The sequence below is a fragment of the Salmo salar genome, chromosome ssa02 (assembly GCF_905237065.1).
Source record: "Salmo salar chromosome ssa02, Ssal_v3.1, whole genome shotgun sequence".
Lineage (NCBI taxonomy): Eukaryota > Metazoa > Chordata > Actinopteri > Salmoniformes > Salmonidae > Salmo > Salmo salar.
Window position 1 is genome coordinate 13963222 of NC_059443.1, and position 15717 is coordinate 13978938.

The 15717-nt window shown below is 44.6% G+C and overlaps 1 pseudogene across 1 annotated transcript; it reads left to right on the forward strand.

Moving 5' to 3' along the window:
- Positions 1 to 1646: 1646 nt before the first annotated feature.
- LOC106574548 (phosphatidylinositol 4-kinase beta-like) lies at positions 1647 to 15642 on the forward strand (annotated as a pseudogene). Its single transcript, XR_006759862.1, has 13 exons — positions 1647 to 1669; positions 4013 to 4748; positions 4858 to 5226; positions 10097 to 10324; positions 10431 to 10658; positions 10759 to 10868; positions 10991 to 11095; positions 11223 to 11346; positions 11499 to 11612; positions 12364 to 12515; positions 12653 to 12785; positions 13669 to 13789; positions 14004 to 15642. The product of XR_006759862.1 is annotated as a phosphatidylinositol 4-kinase beta-like (transcript).
- Positions 15643 to 15717: the final 75 nt, after the last annotated feature.

Consider the following 15717-nt stretch of genomic DNA (forward strand, 5'->3'; position numbering starts at 1 on the left):
TACATTAATAATGGTTTGCATAATTATTATACAGTTTATTTGATTTAAATACTCATTGCACTACATTGACTACATGTTCATTTGCAAGATATCAATGGTTTTAAATAATACATTGAATAAATATACTGCATATTCATACTGGTTTAGTCATTGAATGATAATAATAATTGATCACTGAGTCTCATAGCTATGGTTCATTATACTACACGTCTGGAATGACCTTGAAGCATGACCCTTAAGCAAATCTATCAAGTGATATCAAAAGCTTTCTCAAGCTTGGGTGAGTCATTTACACTTTAGACAATATTTGGGCCAGTGGGTATCACTGCAATGATTTATTTTAAAGGACTTAACATTTTGGCATTACTGGTTTGTATTGGAAAATGGCTCCAATTAACTTTTGATGGTGGCCAAGTTGTGTGAACTGGAGCAAAGATCCTTTGGCTGGCTGGATTTAGTAGCTAATGAGCCTTATAATTTATAATTGCTCAACAGCGCCTGCTACTGCCCACATCAAGTGCAGGTGACCTATAAACTTTCTCAATTTTACTCCAGGCATGATTTGGCCAGCTACTTTCCTACATCCCTAAACTGAATCAATCCATACTACTTTCAGATCCAATGATGTGGTTAATTAACATCAGAAGTGAGAAAATTAATATTGTCAGATAATGCAAATAGATCATTGCTATCAGCACAGCAATCCCATTTTCATGCCAGGCTTGGCCATACGCGTGTGACAGAGTGGAAATTCCAGAGGGGGGCAAACACTCCACTCTGCACAAACACACCCAAGAAGCACCATGGTCTGGGGCAACAGTACTTCTAGGTCTCAGGAGAGCAGTAGTGATGCATCGCTACTACATCCTCCTGCATCCCCAGTAGCCAGGCAGAGCACAACTGTGTGATCCAAGTCCAAGCACTGTGACAAAGTGGGGAAACCCCTCATACAACATACTGAACAAGCATACTATTGACCCATAAAAGGCATTTTTGTATCTGTGGCAACAGTACTTCTATATCTCTGGAAGCTTCAAGCGAGGCACTTAGCCATCCGCTATGACACAAACAAGTTTATAGTAATGAAAGGTATATTATCAATACATTGGTAAAGGATAGGCCTATGTCAGTGGAGGCTGCTGAGGGGAGGACTGGTCATAATAATGCCTGGAATGGAGCGAATGGAAACCATGTGTTTGATGTTGTTGATACCTTTCCACACATTATTTCCCACTCATTACCATATGCCTGTCCTCCCCAATGAAGGTGCCACCAACCTTCTGTGGCCTATGTCTAATACACTGGTAGCATAGTGTACCCTACTCTACCCTATTACGCACTTTTGGATTTAGCTAAGATTTTACACGTTCTTCATTCAGCAATTGTCCATGTTTTACAACAATATTAATAACACTCATTGTGGAGTAGTTTGTCATAATGCACAAATATATTTTACACAGGCACTGAGCAGACAGCCCTAGTCTGTCACCTCTCCAATAAGTAGTTCAGAGAACTCGGCACTGAACGCATTCTAAATGGAGCAGAGAAATTGGAGCTCAAATAAACTTAAATAGCTAACCAGCCAATACAATCTTAAGGTAGGAGTTATGTTTCTACTTGTTTATATAACTCAAAGAGTGGCGTGGCCTTCAAGACAACGAGGAGTTTGGTACGCAAGTTAGCTGGTGTAGCTACTTATGTGCTAGCAATCAAACTTGCTAACGTTAATCCCTCAGGTTTAGGTTAGCAGCTAGTCGGCTATTAACTTGGTATCTAGCTATTAGATACAAAAACACCCGAGTAAAGAATGGCATACTGGTTAATTTAGCTACTATGATAAGACCGGTATTTCTTATCATCGTTTAAGGAAGATATGTAGCTAAATCTGACCAGGGATGAGGAGGCGGCTATAGCTACTAAGTTATAGCTAACTAAAATAAAACGTTTACTAATGTTAGCTACCTAGCAAATAACGTTACGCTCTGAGCTAGTCAGCAAGCTCGACAACTAGCTGGCTAGTGAACGGTTAACTACTATCAGTTAACTAGCTAGTGTTTGTCTACCTAACGTTACTCAGCTGAAGCGAGTTAGCCATCTCTATCTAACGTTAGCGTTCTAGTAAATGTTAGTATGCCAACGTTAGTTGCTAGCAAAGTTAATTGCAACTGCAGAATATTTATAACGTTAACCACACGTGTCAAATGTTTGTATACCTATCTCCATGACACACCCCCACCACTTGCCTAGACGGTGTTGGTTGGCTAGACACTTGTATGATTCTGTTTGGACGATTAGGATAACTATGCTAGCTATGCGTATTTCCCTGCCTTGTCCCTGCTTATTGAAACGGCTAATTCAACAACAACTTGCTGTAGCCAGCTAGCGAAGGGTTAATTCATATTCCATCTGCTGAACACTGTATACAAACCTGACACTTCTGTTCTACACCCACCAGCCCTTTCTGAGTTTACATTTTTCAGCATATTGGACAAAGAAAAAGACTGATGGATACTAGCCCAATGAGGAAGTACTTTGCTCCACCACCCGCACAAGTATTATACAGCAGGACCAGTGTTATACTGCACCCATTCTTCTCAATGATTGAGGCCCTTAGCGACATTGTTGATTCAACAATGTGAAAAATCTATTGGTTTAATCTTAGTAGTTCTGAAGTTTCTGGTAGATCCATGTTAACTGTGTTCCATGATGGATGGCTTGTGATGGGGTGCTATTAACCATGTTGAAGATTGTTATCCATCAGGTGTCAGAGGTTTCAGAGAGACAACCCTCCCTCTCCCTGCTTTGGGCCTGTAGTGCATGGCACTAGGTAGTGCTGCTGTGGTGCTAATCTGCTCAGTAGAATTAGCAGGTGTGTATGGCCATGTGCGTTACATGGCAGGGCCTGCCGGAACACAGTGACCGCAGTCAGACGAACACGTTCATAGACGGACAGACAGATGGACAGCGACTCATAGAAAAGGTCATTGGCCTACATTCACAGACAGTATGTTAGTTGACTGATGGGAAGACGGACACAGGTTGTCAGATCCATTTTACACACTGAGCACCTTGTTCCACTTAGTCCAAACCTGATTCCTGTTAGATGTAAATGCTATATGAAGAATCAAAGGAGCTATGCGCTGTGTTTTGCAGACTTGCGGCCTGTCTAGGGCTGTTGAGGTGACCATATTACCGCCACTCCGGCAGTCATGATTCATGACCGCAGTAGAATTCCATGTGACCGCTTAGTCGACTTTCTCAAATCATCCATAGCCTATAGTCTCATCTTGCAGCCCATATATGTTATGATTTCTAAGACATTCTAAGGTTTGTATCATTCACAGCTAAAGTTGCTAAATAACTCTAAATCTAGTGTATAGGACCTGTTTGAAATGTTCACTTTTATGCTCAACACAGCCACTTCATATGCACACTCGCTCCAGAATGGGAAAAATATAATTTATATTTTATTCAGCTAAGTTCAATTATATTCTTCATACTATAAAATCATATCAAATAATGTCACGGGACATATAAGAATATATTTTCTGCTAAATTAACAAGCCTACAGCCTATGGCACGGCGCATTGCCAGATAACATGTTCTTCTGAAATACATTTTCTTCATGTCATGTTTCTTAAGACCTGCCTAAAATACATAATGGATTCATTGTGATTGTGTATATTAAATAGATTTATTCAACTTTATTTATTTTTTATTGTAGATGTTCCAAAGGCTTTTATGCGGCTTGTATGCGTGGAGGCCTGGATATGCTAAACGTGTTTGTTAATTAACAGTCAATTACCGTGAGACCAGCAGTCTTTTGCATGACAATAACCTGCTGACAAAATGTCATGACCGCCACAAACATAGGCCTGTCACACGTTGACTGCCCCAAAAATGATGATGAAACCTCTTTCTGTTTCCTATTCTCTCTCACACTACCACCCCCACCCTTTCTCCCCCTCGTCATCATCCTCTCCTCCCCACTTCTCTCTCTCTGTGGCCCCAGTGGGAGTGCGGTGAGCGGCCGTGATGGGTGACACGGAGCTGGGTCTGTCTGCTGTACAGCCAGAGGAACTAGAACCGCAGAGCCCCTCCACAGCCTCCTCCTCTCTGTCCATCTCCTCCTCTCCCTCCCTCTCTCTGCCCTCCTCCCCTTCCTCTGGATCCTACCACCACCAGCAGACCACCAGTCCCAGCCCCAGTCACAGCGATGGTCCAGTCGCCTCCAGCCCACCCCTGGATGTCATCTCAGAGGGCGTGGGCGAGCTGACCCTGGTCATCGACCCCGAGGTGGCCAAGATGGCCTGCCAGGAGGTGCTGCAGAAGGTGAAGTTCCTCAAAGGTGAAAGTGAGGGGTCAGGTTCTGGGTCTGATGGTGGCAATAGCACAGACCAAACACTGGTCAACGGGACTGTACATACAGAGCCTATCAAGCCCCCAAAAATCCCCGGGGAGGAGGACTCTGAGGCACTGCCTCCAGGCTCGGTGAAAGCGCGCGGCGGCGCCAGCGCCATAACCCCTCCAAGCAGTCGTGGCTGCTGCGGCTGTTTGAGTCCAAACTCTTCGACGTGTCAATGGCCATCTCCTATCTACACAACTCCAAGGAGCCGGGTGTGCAGGCCTACATCGGCAACCGTCTGTTCAGCTTCCGCCACGAGGAGGTGGACTTCTACCTGCCGCAGCTGCTGAACATGTACATCCACATGGACGAGGACGTGGGAGACGCCATCAAGCCCTACGTGGTGAGTATGTTACCTCCCTGAACTGCCTCCGTGGCTAGCTACTCATCAGAATTACAAATGTATCCTCTCTAAAGCTCCTTTCACATCAAATCATTTTTTCCCACCACAGGTACACCGCTGCCGTCAGAGTATCTCCTTCTCGCTGCAGTGCGCCTGGCTGCTGGGTGCCTACTCCTCCGACATGCACATCTCCACACAGCGACACTCGCGCGGCACCAAGCTACGCAAACTCATCTTCTCCGATGAACTCAAACCAGCCGCGGTCCGTGCCCGCCAGCCACTGATGTTGGCCCCCTTCTGCCCACTTCCGACCACTGCGCCATCCCTGCACGGGCACGGCTTGGGCGGAGAGCACGGTCTGTCGCCGACTAAGCGCACGCATCAGCGCTCCAAGTCAGACGCCACGGTCAGTATCAGCCTGAGCAGCAACCTGAAGAGGACAGCGAGCAATCCCAAGGTGGAGAGCAACCAGGACGAGGTGTGTACTGGGAGTATATACACGTTTTTGTTTTCCACTAAGTCAGTTTGTTTCTCTGTATCTTGGCAGGTATCTCACAAAGTGGGATAGCTAACTTTGGAAGCAACTGCTTGGGGTCCAACGGGGGGGCATTATACAAGAACAGAAAGAGGTTCACAGTCCAGCACTCTTCATCTGTAGCTGTTATCACCAGTTGTCTGAAAAATAGGCCCGAAGATGACATGCTATTGGGGTGAGGGGTCAATGGAATGCACATATTCCAGACAGAGCAGGGAATAATACTTCCTCTTCTGTCTCTGTATAGAAAGTGTCATGGTTACATATCCACAGAGACTCACACGTGGTCCCATGTAGCTCAGTTGGTGGAGCATGTCCAGGGTTATGGGTTCTGTTCCCACGTGGGACCATGTAGCTCAGTTGGTGGAGCATGTCCAGGGTTATGGGTTCTGTTCCCACGTGGTCCCATGTAGCTCAGTTGGTGGAGCAAGGCCAGGGTTATGGGTTCTGTTCCCACGTGGCACCATGTAGCTCAGTTGGTAGAGCATGGCCAGGGTTATGGGTTCTGTTCCCACGTGGCACCATGTAGCTCAGTTGGTAGAGCATGGCCAGGGTTATGGGTTCTGTTCCCACGTGGGACCATGTAGCTCAGTTGGTAGAGCATGGCCAAGGTTATGGGTTCTGTTCCCACGTGGGACCATGTAGCTCAGTTGGTAGAGCATGGCCAGGGTTATGGGTTCTGTTCCCACGTGGGACCATGTAGCTCAGTTGGTAGAGCATGGCCAGGGTTATGGGTTCTGTTCCCACGTGGGACCAATACGAAAAAAGTATAAAAATGTATGCACTCACTACTGTAAGTTGCTCTGGATAAGAGCGTCTGCTCAATGACTCAAATGTAAAAATGTTGAAGAGAGGACCTTTGACCAATTAAGCTCTGTATGTGTGTGTCCGTGCGTGCATGCATGTGTATACGTGACTACCACACCAAACTTAATCAGCAGTTCAGTTTCAAGCTCAGTGATTTCACTCTGGTCACTTCCTCCTTTCTCTCTTAGCTCCCTCTTCGGTTTACAGTGGCATCATGACACCCTGACAATGTTATACAAACATGGAGACAGTGTTACTGTAGGGTCACAGTGCTTCTATAAACACCATGCCCAGAGGTCTCTATTGAGGTTTGGTGATATCTTGGAGAAACTAGTTCGCTATGGCGACTGACCATGTGGCGACATCATCAGTACTCGGTTATTAACCTGGTTGCTATTGGATACTAAAACACCAGAGTAAAGAATTTGTCATAATGGTTCATTTAGTTACGCTGACAAGACCGGTAGTTCTTGTCATCATCGTTGAAGGAAGATGGGTAGCTAATGTTTACATCACACAATAGTACCATTATTGTAAATAATCAGATTAATATAGTAGTTCGATTTAAACATTTACATGCTTTGCAAGAAGAACGATTCCCCTAATAATCCAGTTTACATGGACACATCTGAAATCAGGCTACCTGACGGGACTGGTGCAGAAAATTACCAGTCAAAATAAATGTTTGTGAACCATATTTGAGTCTGAGTTTGGACATATAAAGTTTGAATGTGAAAACTATTTTTAAGATGCATACTTTCAGTTTTTCTGAACTCACTTCGCTGGTGCTAAAGGAGGAAGCTTGCGCTGTTCGTGTTAGCACATGTGCAGATCAGTAACACTGCTACAACTCTAAGGCCTTTACATGTCCTAGTCATTTGAAAGATTGCTCAGAAAACCAGCTATTTTAATTGGTGTATGCTTACTTTGATTATGACTGTACGCCGATTTGAGATAAGCAGAGTAATGTGTTTACATGACTGCTGCCGTGCTTGGCCTACTGCCATAATCAGTTTACTATCTAATTATTAGTGTGCATGTAAAGGTACTCAGTGATTCAGTCATCACCACTACAGGGTGCTCAGGGACTGTCCCTGAAACGGCAGAGCTGTCATTATGTAAAAGGAAGTGCCCTCTCCTGATATGGGCTATAATCTAGGATTAGGCAGTCTTCTCATGCATGAAAGGGTCTGTTATCAAACATTTGAACACTTTTTAGTTGCTTAGTTAGTTGTTGGATACACAATTGAACATTGGGGTGCAAATCTCTTCATGAGTCACTGATACACCAGTTCAGTTCCTTTAGTCATCAATGAGTCATTGACACAACTTCCTTATCACTGTTCTTCTAGAGGTACCCAAAACACAACCTCCCCACTCTTATTGAGACTCCACTATAGAGACATACTGCCCCATTATGGCGTGGATAATACAATGGTGCCAGGTCAGAATCAATTCCAGGCCAATTCAGGAAGGGAATTTAAATATACTGTTATGTGATGGGCCAACTTCATGTCATCATGCAGCAGAAAATGCTGTCTCAGTCTCACGTGATCTTCTGCAATGGCTGGTGAACACAAATGGTTTGAACGAAAACTGCTATTGTGCCATCAGTTGTTAAGCTGGGTGGAAAGTTCAAGGTGTCTAGTGATTGTGTGGAACCTTCAGAAAATATTCACACCCTTTGACTTTTTCCACATTTTGTTGTTACAAGAATTTACCCCAAACCTAATGCTTTGTATTCAGGACATGAAGTTAATTTCTTTGCAACATTTTCTTGTAGTTTTACTTTAGTGCCTTATTGCAAACAGGTTGCATGTTTTGGAATATATTTTTTTATTCTGTACAGGCTTCTTTTCACTCTGTTATTTAGGTTAGTATTGTGGAGTAACTATGTTTTTGATCCATCCTCAGTTCTCTTCTATGACAGCCATTAAACTCTCTAACTGTTTTAAAGTCACCATTGGCCTCATGGGGGAATCCCTGAGCGGTTTCCTTCCTTTCCGGCAACTGAGTTAGGAAGGACGCCTGTATCTTTGTAGTGACTGGGTGTATTGATACACCATCCAAATTGTAATTAATAACTTCACTCGGCTCAAAGGAATATTCAATGTCTGCTTTTCAAAAAAAAATTGTACCCATCTACCAATGGGTGCCTTTGTGAGGCATTGGAAAACCTCCCTGGTCTTTGTGGTTGAATCTGTGTTTGAAATGCACTGCTCGACTGAGTGACCTTACAGATAATTGTATGTGTGGGGTACAGAGATGAGGTAGTCATTCAAAAATCATGTTAAACACTATTATTGCACACAGAGCAATGTATTGTGTGACTTGTTCAACACATTTTTACTCCTGAATTGATTTAGGCTTGCCATAACAAAGGGATTGAATATTTGACCTATTGACTCAAGTAATTTCAGCTCTTAATTTTTCATTAATTTGTACACATTTCTAAAAACATAATTCCACTTTGACATTATGAGCTATTGTGTGTAGGGTAGTGACCCCAAATAATTTAAAATTCAGGCTGTAATACGACAAAATGTGGAAAAAGTCAAGGGGTGTGAATACTTTCTGAAGGCACTGTATTTAGTTTGGACTATTCCCACCATCATTCCTCCTCCCCCTGATGAATGTGTAGTGAGACACTGTCTGTTGGGAGTAACCATTCATAAACACTGGATGTCACTAGACTTTCATAAAGGAAGCTTTTCTCTGCTCATCTCTCTTAATGTTTTCCTTGTCCTTGCTTCCCCATGCTCTATAGACATAGCTCTCATGTCTCTATTTCCTCTATTCTATTCCCCATGCTCTGTGACCTTTAGTATCATGTGAGGGTGTTAGTAGTAGTTCACCCAGATAACTGGGATCATTGTAGAGCTGCAGATATGTTGTCACTCCTCATGACAAGACCCTGGAATACACAGGCACACAATGCAGCCTCTTCCCATTCACTGGGGGCATACAGTCTGATACTACCTAATTATGATTCTCGTTGCTGGTAAACAAAAATAATAATAAAGTAAATATTCTTATCTTTCCCTCCACCCCCCTTTCCTTTCCTTACTTTGTACTTTAACCTCTCACATTTCCCAGGATCTGAGCTCCAGCTCTGAAAGTCTTGATTGTTAGACTAAGACTGGTACAGTAAGTTAACGGCCTCCATCACCACAGACTTCTGTGGTGCATTCTGGGATGATGGCTGCCTGTCTCCATTGGCAGCCGGGTTGTAGACTACTCTCTGTATGTGAAGTGAGGAGTCGTAAGCATGTATCTCAATATGTAACTTTGGGCTCCAGAGCTAAATAGTCCTCAGGGTTCAGGTCAGGGGTCAGGTCAGGTCATTGGTGGCAGTAGTGGGATCCGTTTGTCATTGTTTTTTGGGGTCATATTTCAGTTGTGCATCTATGGTTGTTACGGGTGCAGATTGTGATACATGCTTATAAACCTCCACTCTATTGGTTTAATTATCTATTTTTCATGTTTTAGAATAAAATGTGTGTATGTGGTGTTTTGGGGCTTGTGTAAACTTGGACTTCTTTAAACCACTGCTGCAATAATTTAGCCTCAAATGAATGATTTGCTAATGGTTTCAAGTTGTGGTCTTTCTTGTTTCAACTAGTCTTCTGACATTTGTGTCAAGTTGGCTGCTGAAGTGTTTCGGCTTTTTAAAAGGCTATTTTGAGATTACAGGCGATTATACACATTTGCTCACTTGAATCAGCTGCAATAATGGGCCTTGACTTCTGAATCATTTCAAACGAACTTGACACAAATGGACCAGCGGCTCATGGCTGTACATCTAAGTTGCTGTTGTAATTTGACAAGGGAGTGGTGCTCTGATTTCCCTACTCTCTGGAGGTCAACACGAGAAGGTGTGTTGTTGTAGAGAGTATTTGGTGCCAACACAACACTGAACTATTCTAACAAAACACTATTCCTCCTAAGGTCATTATGTTCATACATCTTATTTACTCTTGCCATGTTTCCTCCTCCTCCTCTGTAGCCTGCGCGTCTGGCACCCCAGAGAGAGTTCATCAAGTCCCTGATGGGCATTGGGAAGCGGCTGGCCACGCTGCCCACTAAGGAGCAGAAGACGTCCCGGCTCATCTCGGAGCTGTCGCTGCTCAACCACAAGCTGCCCGCCCGCGTCTGGCTGCCCACCGCCGCCTTCGACCACCACGTGGTGCGCGTCCCTCACACACAGGCTGTGGTGCTCAACTCCAAAGACAAGGTGGGGGGGAGAGACACACACACACACACACACACACACACACACACAGTGTAGAATGGATGACGCACCAACACAAACATGTAAACAATCACCTCTACCTCGTCAGGCGCCGTACCTCATCTATGTGGAGGTTCTGGAGTGTGAGGACTTTGAGACGTCCAACGTTCCGGTACGGATCTCCGAGACGAGGATCCGCAGCACGCGCTCAGTGGAGAACCTTCCGGACTGTGGCATCATGGTGGATCAGCGAGCCGGGGGCTTCTCAACGGTTCACAACTACGATGAGGATAACGAAGCCTGGTCTGTGGACGACATCGGGGATCTGCAGGTGGAGGTAGGGGTCAGGAGCCCACCTACCCTTATCAGGTAGTGAAGGAGTATGGGCTGTGGACTCACCCTCTCCCCTGTTCTTTCCCTCTCCTCTGTTATCCCAGCTCCCAGAGTTCCACACCAACAGCTGTGACAACATCTCCCAGTTCTCAGTGGACAGCATCACCAGCCTGGACAGCAAGGAACCCATCTTCATCGCTGCTGGAGACATCAGGTACAGAGGAATAGCTGGGAGAGAGCTAGCTTTGGGTGGTATAATGTAGTCTTTCAAACTGCGATGTATATGATGCTTCTTAAGTAGTGATAGTGAATGTGTGCGTTTCCCCCACTACACAGGCGGCGTCTCTCAGAGCAGCTAGCTCACACACCAACCACATTCAAGCGGGACCCAGAGGACCCTTCAGCAGTGGCCCTCAAGGAGCCGTGGCAGGAGAAGGTTCAGTGCGTACTCAATCCCCACAGTGGACCGTGGAGGTGTTGCATGCCTTGATGGTAATCTCAAGGCTAGAGGAAAGGTTTTAGCTTTGCTAATTGTATGTGCCTGTACTTGTTGTGTTGTTCTGAACAGGCGGATAAGGGAGGGCTCCCCATATGGACACATCCCTACCTGGAGGTTGTTGTCAGTCATCGTCAAGTGTGGCGACGACCTTCGGCAAGAGCTCCTGGCCTCTCAAGTGCTGCAGCAGCTCCAGGTCATTCTGAATGGACTCTCTCTAGCTCCACATACACAGCAAAGATGAACCTCTACTTTCTACATATCCACACCCAGCATTTACACTACAGTATAATCTCCTGTATATACTTTATCTGGACTAATTATGTACTGCTCTCTTCCCTCTCCCAGATCATCTGGGAACAGGAGCGCGTGCCTATCTGGATCAAACCCTACAAGATCCTGGTGATCTCCTCTGACAGCGGCATGATTGAACCCATCGTCAACGCTGTGTCCATCCACCAGGTGAGTGGGCTCAGAAAGGCTCCAACAGAATCACACGCAAAAACAAACATTACTATTAGTAGTATTTAACATTAGTACCTTTCCCCCTCAGCCAGCTAGATCAGTACCTTTTCTCCCAGGGGCACACGGCAGGTAGCCTAGTGGCTAGGACCTTAGAGCGTTGGGCCAGTAACCGAAGGGTCACTAGTTCGAATCCCCAAGCCGAAAAATCTTTTGATGTGCCCTTAAGCAAGGCACTTAACCCTAATTGCTCCTGGGTCACCGTTGATAATGCCCTGACCGTGACCCCACTATCCGAGAGTGTCTAGCTTCCCTGTAGCTCAGTTGGTAGAGCATGGTGTTTGCAACGCCAGGGTTGTGGGTTCGATTCCCACGGGGGGCCAAGTACGAAGAAAAAAAAAAAAATGTATGAAATAAAAAAAATGAAATGTATGCATTCACTACTGTAAGTCGCTCTGGATAAGAGCGTCTGCTAAATGACTAAAATGTCTCAGGGGGAGTTGGGATATGTAAAAAAATAATCAATTTCACAGGTAAATAATACACACTTGTACATGTGTGAAATAGGGCAAATATAAGCACCCACCAAATGATTATTATTAAATACGTCCTGCAGACTTCAATGAGTTGGTCTGATGGGATCCGCCCCGTCATGACTGGACCACCTATTAAGATGTGCCTTTTTCTAGTAAAAAATATGAGACTGGAGTGGGACTTTAAATGTTAAAGTTCTCTGATATCCCTCCGCCAGGTGAAGAAACAGAGCCAGATGCCTCTGCTGGACTACTTCCTGCAGGAACACGGTACCCACACCACCGAGGCCTTCCTCACGGCCCAGCGCAACTTTGTCCAGAGCTGTGCAGGCTACTGTCTCATCTGCTACCTGCTGCAGGTCAAAGACAGGTCAGACACACCTACTACTTCCTCTCATTCACTCCTCTATCCTCTCTCTCATCACTTACATTTTGTTCTCATCTCTCCTCCCTGTCATCTCTCTCTCTCATCACTTACATTCTGTTCACTCTGTCATCTCTCTCCAGACACAATGGCAACATCCTGTTGGACGCTGAGGGCCACATCATCCACATAGACTTTGGCTTCATTCTGTCCAGCTCGCCCCGCAACCTTGGCTTCGAGACCTCTGCTTTCAAGCTCACCAACGAGTTTGTAGACGTGAGTTAATTGACAGGAACGCTAATGCGACGTTCTTATTCAGATTTGCACTCTGTTGAACCAGGAGTAAAGCACAGGTTTGAAACACTTTGCCATCTTCAACAAAGCTAATTGACTAAAACAGTGTTTCTTGTGACTGTCTCTCTCTAGGTGATGGGAGGTCTGGATGGAGACATGTTTAATGACTAGAAGATACTGTCTCTCTCTCTAGGTGATGGGAGGTCTGGATGGAGACATGTTTAATGACTAGAAGATACTGTCTCTCTCTCTAGGTGATGGGAGGTCTGGATGGAGACATGTTTAATGACTAGAAGATACTGTCTCTCTCTCTAGGTGATGGGAGGTCTGGATGGAGACATGTTTAATGACTAGAAGATACTGTCTCTCTCTCTAGGTGATGGGAGGTCTGGATGGAGACATGTTTAATGACTAGAAGATACTGTCTCTCTCTCTCTAGGTGATGGGAGGTCTGGATGGAGACATGTTTAATGACTAGAAGATACTGTCTCTCTCTCTCTAGGTGATGGGAGGTCTGGATGGAGACATGTTTAATGACTAGAAGATACTGTCTCTCTCTCTCTAGGTGATGGGAGGTCTGGATGGAGACATGTTTAATGACTAGAAGATACTGTCTCTCTCTCTCTAGGTGATGGGAGGTCTGGATGGAGACATGTTTAATGACTAGAAGATACTGTCTCTCTCTCTAGGTGATGGGAGGTCTGGATGGAGACATGTTTAATGACTAGAAGATACTGTCTCTCTCTCTCTAGGTGATGGGAGGTCTGGATGGAGACATGTTTAATGACTAGAAGATACTCTGTCTCTCTCTCTAGGTGATGGAGACATGTTTAATGACTAGAAGATACTCTGTCTCTCTCTCTAGGTGATGGGAGGTCTGGATGGAGACATGTTTAATTACTATAAGATGCTCATGCTGCAGGGCCTGATAGCAGCACGTAAACACATGGACAAAGTCATCCAGATAGTGGAGATCATGCAGCAAGGTAATTACTCTTCATTCTTACATTGTCCTGACCCACAACTGTGTATCAGTCATGACATGTCTCTCTTGTCCTAGTCTGTATGGTAGTCATGTTAGCTTTAGTTAGTCCTGTAAAGTAGCTTTAACTTTAAGGAAAATGCTTTATCGATAAGTACACTTGGTCATTATAAGTACCAAACTGTACTTCATCTGTGTCCCTCTCTTCTCCCTACCAGGCTCCCAGCTGCCCTGCTTCCACGGCTCCAGCACCATCCGGACCCTGAAGGAGCGTTTCCACATGAGCCTGACGGAGGAACAGCTGCAGGTCCTGGTGGAGCAGATGGTGGACGGATCCATGCGCTCCATCACCACCAAGCTCTATGACGGCTTCCAGTACCTCACCAACGGCATCATGTGAACGTGTGTGTGTGTGTGTGTGTGTGTGCGCGCATGTGTACAGGACGTGTGTATGGAAAGGATACATGAGTGTGTGTGTTTCTAAATGTGCAGTGGACATACATGGACTGGACTGGAGAGGCCGCACCACGGGCAGAGACCACTCCCCCTACTAGTCCCCATACCTCTACAGACAGAATACATTCATAGTTTATAGTTGTTTCTAACACCACCTCAACCTTGGACTGATGTCCTTCCTCACAGGATTTAGACAGGAGATTGGAGAGGTTTCAGCTGTGGTTTTCCTCTTTTCCTGCATCTTTATTCACGTCTCTCTGTTTCTCTATCTGTTTTACCCCCATATCTTTCAATGTGCTTTGTTTTCTCCAAGAGGAATGTGTTCTGTTTCTCCCCCTCTCTGCAGTATGTAATGGTACAGTTTCCCTGTGCCTCAGATATACATAACACTCACCAGCCCTTTAAATCAATCTGTCACCCCAGTGTGATGGTGTTCAGTCTCCATAATTACCATCTCATTCCAAACTCTATTATAGTGGCTTTCTCTACACTTTCTCAGTCATGGAATGAACACTTAGTGAAATGCTTAGGAGCCAGCTCTGTTTCCATTGTCTTTGGACTGCCATACTCATGACTGTTCTTGGTTGTTGAGGAGTGACATTGTTTGCTAGATTCACATAGTTCCCTCAAAATATGATCCGACAATAGTGGGTTGGAATGAGGTAGCTCCACGCTACCGATGTATCTTCTATCAACCTCATTTCTTCTGTAAGCTTTTGTGCATCACTTTGTATGAAGGGACATGAGTCAACTGTGAAGACTTGTATTTTTGCCTGGTATCATTTTGGAGGAAGAAGAGCCTACTGCTGTCTGTATTGAGCCACAAGAAACGGGTACTTGTGGGAATGGTCTGAATAGACAAAAGGAGAGCAAAGCAGTTTTACAAGAACACCAGTGTGACTGAAGTACCTCAGAAGAACCAAGTATTTCACAAAAGCAGCAAAGGCTTTGAACATTGAGGAAAATAGTCAATTCACGAATGGTTGGCTTAAAGTGTTACTTAAATATTTCTAATTCAGAATACTTTTGGATCGAGGTTGATAAAGATTGGGTCTATGAACTGTATGGCTGATTTCCTGTGTTTTAGGGCAGGATAGAGATACAAAACCTGTTCTCTGTTTCATCATGACTGTTTTATGTCCATCCACCACTCTACATTCATCTCAATAGAAGCAGGATTTTCACCCCTGTTCCAGATGTCTGAATGTGTAAGGGCAAACCAATTACAAGCTAGAATCCTAATTAACTTTATTTCTCCCAATAGTTTTTCTACTACCTTAGTGTTTTTGTCAAACCTTTTTATTTCTTTATGAACTGTTATTTAATGGACCAGCTGCTATGATCACGTGACCTCCCTTAACTTGTACATTTTTCTTTGTAATAAATTGAATTTGTCTGTCAGGCTGTTGAAAATGATATTTCAATACGTTACTATCTACTACTACTTTACACCATTGTACTTGGGTGATAGGCTTT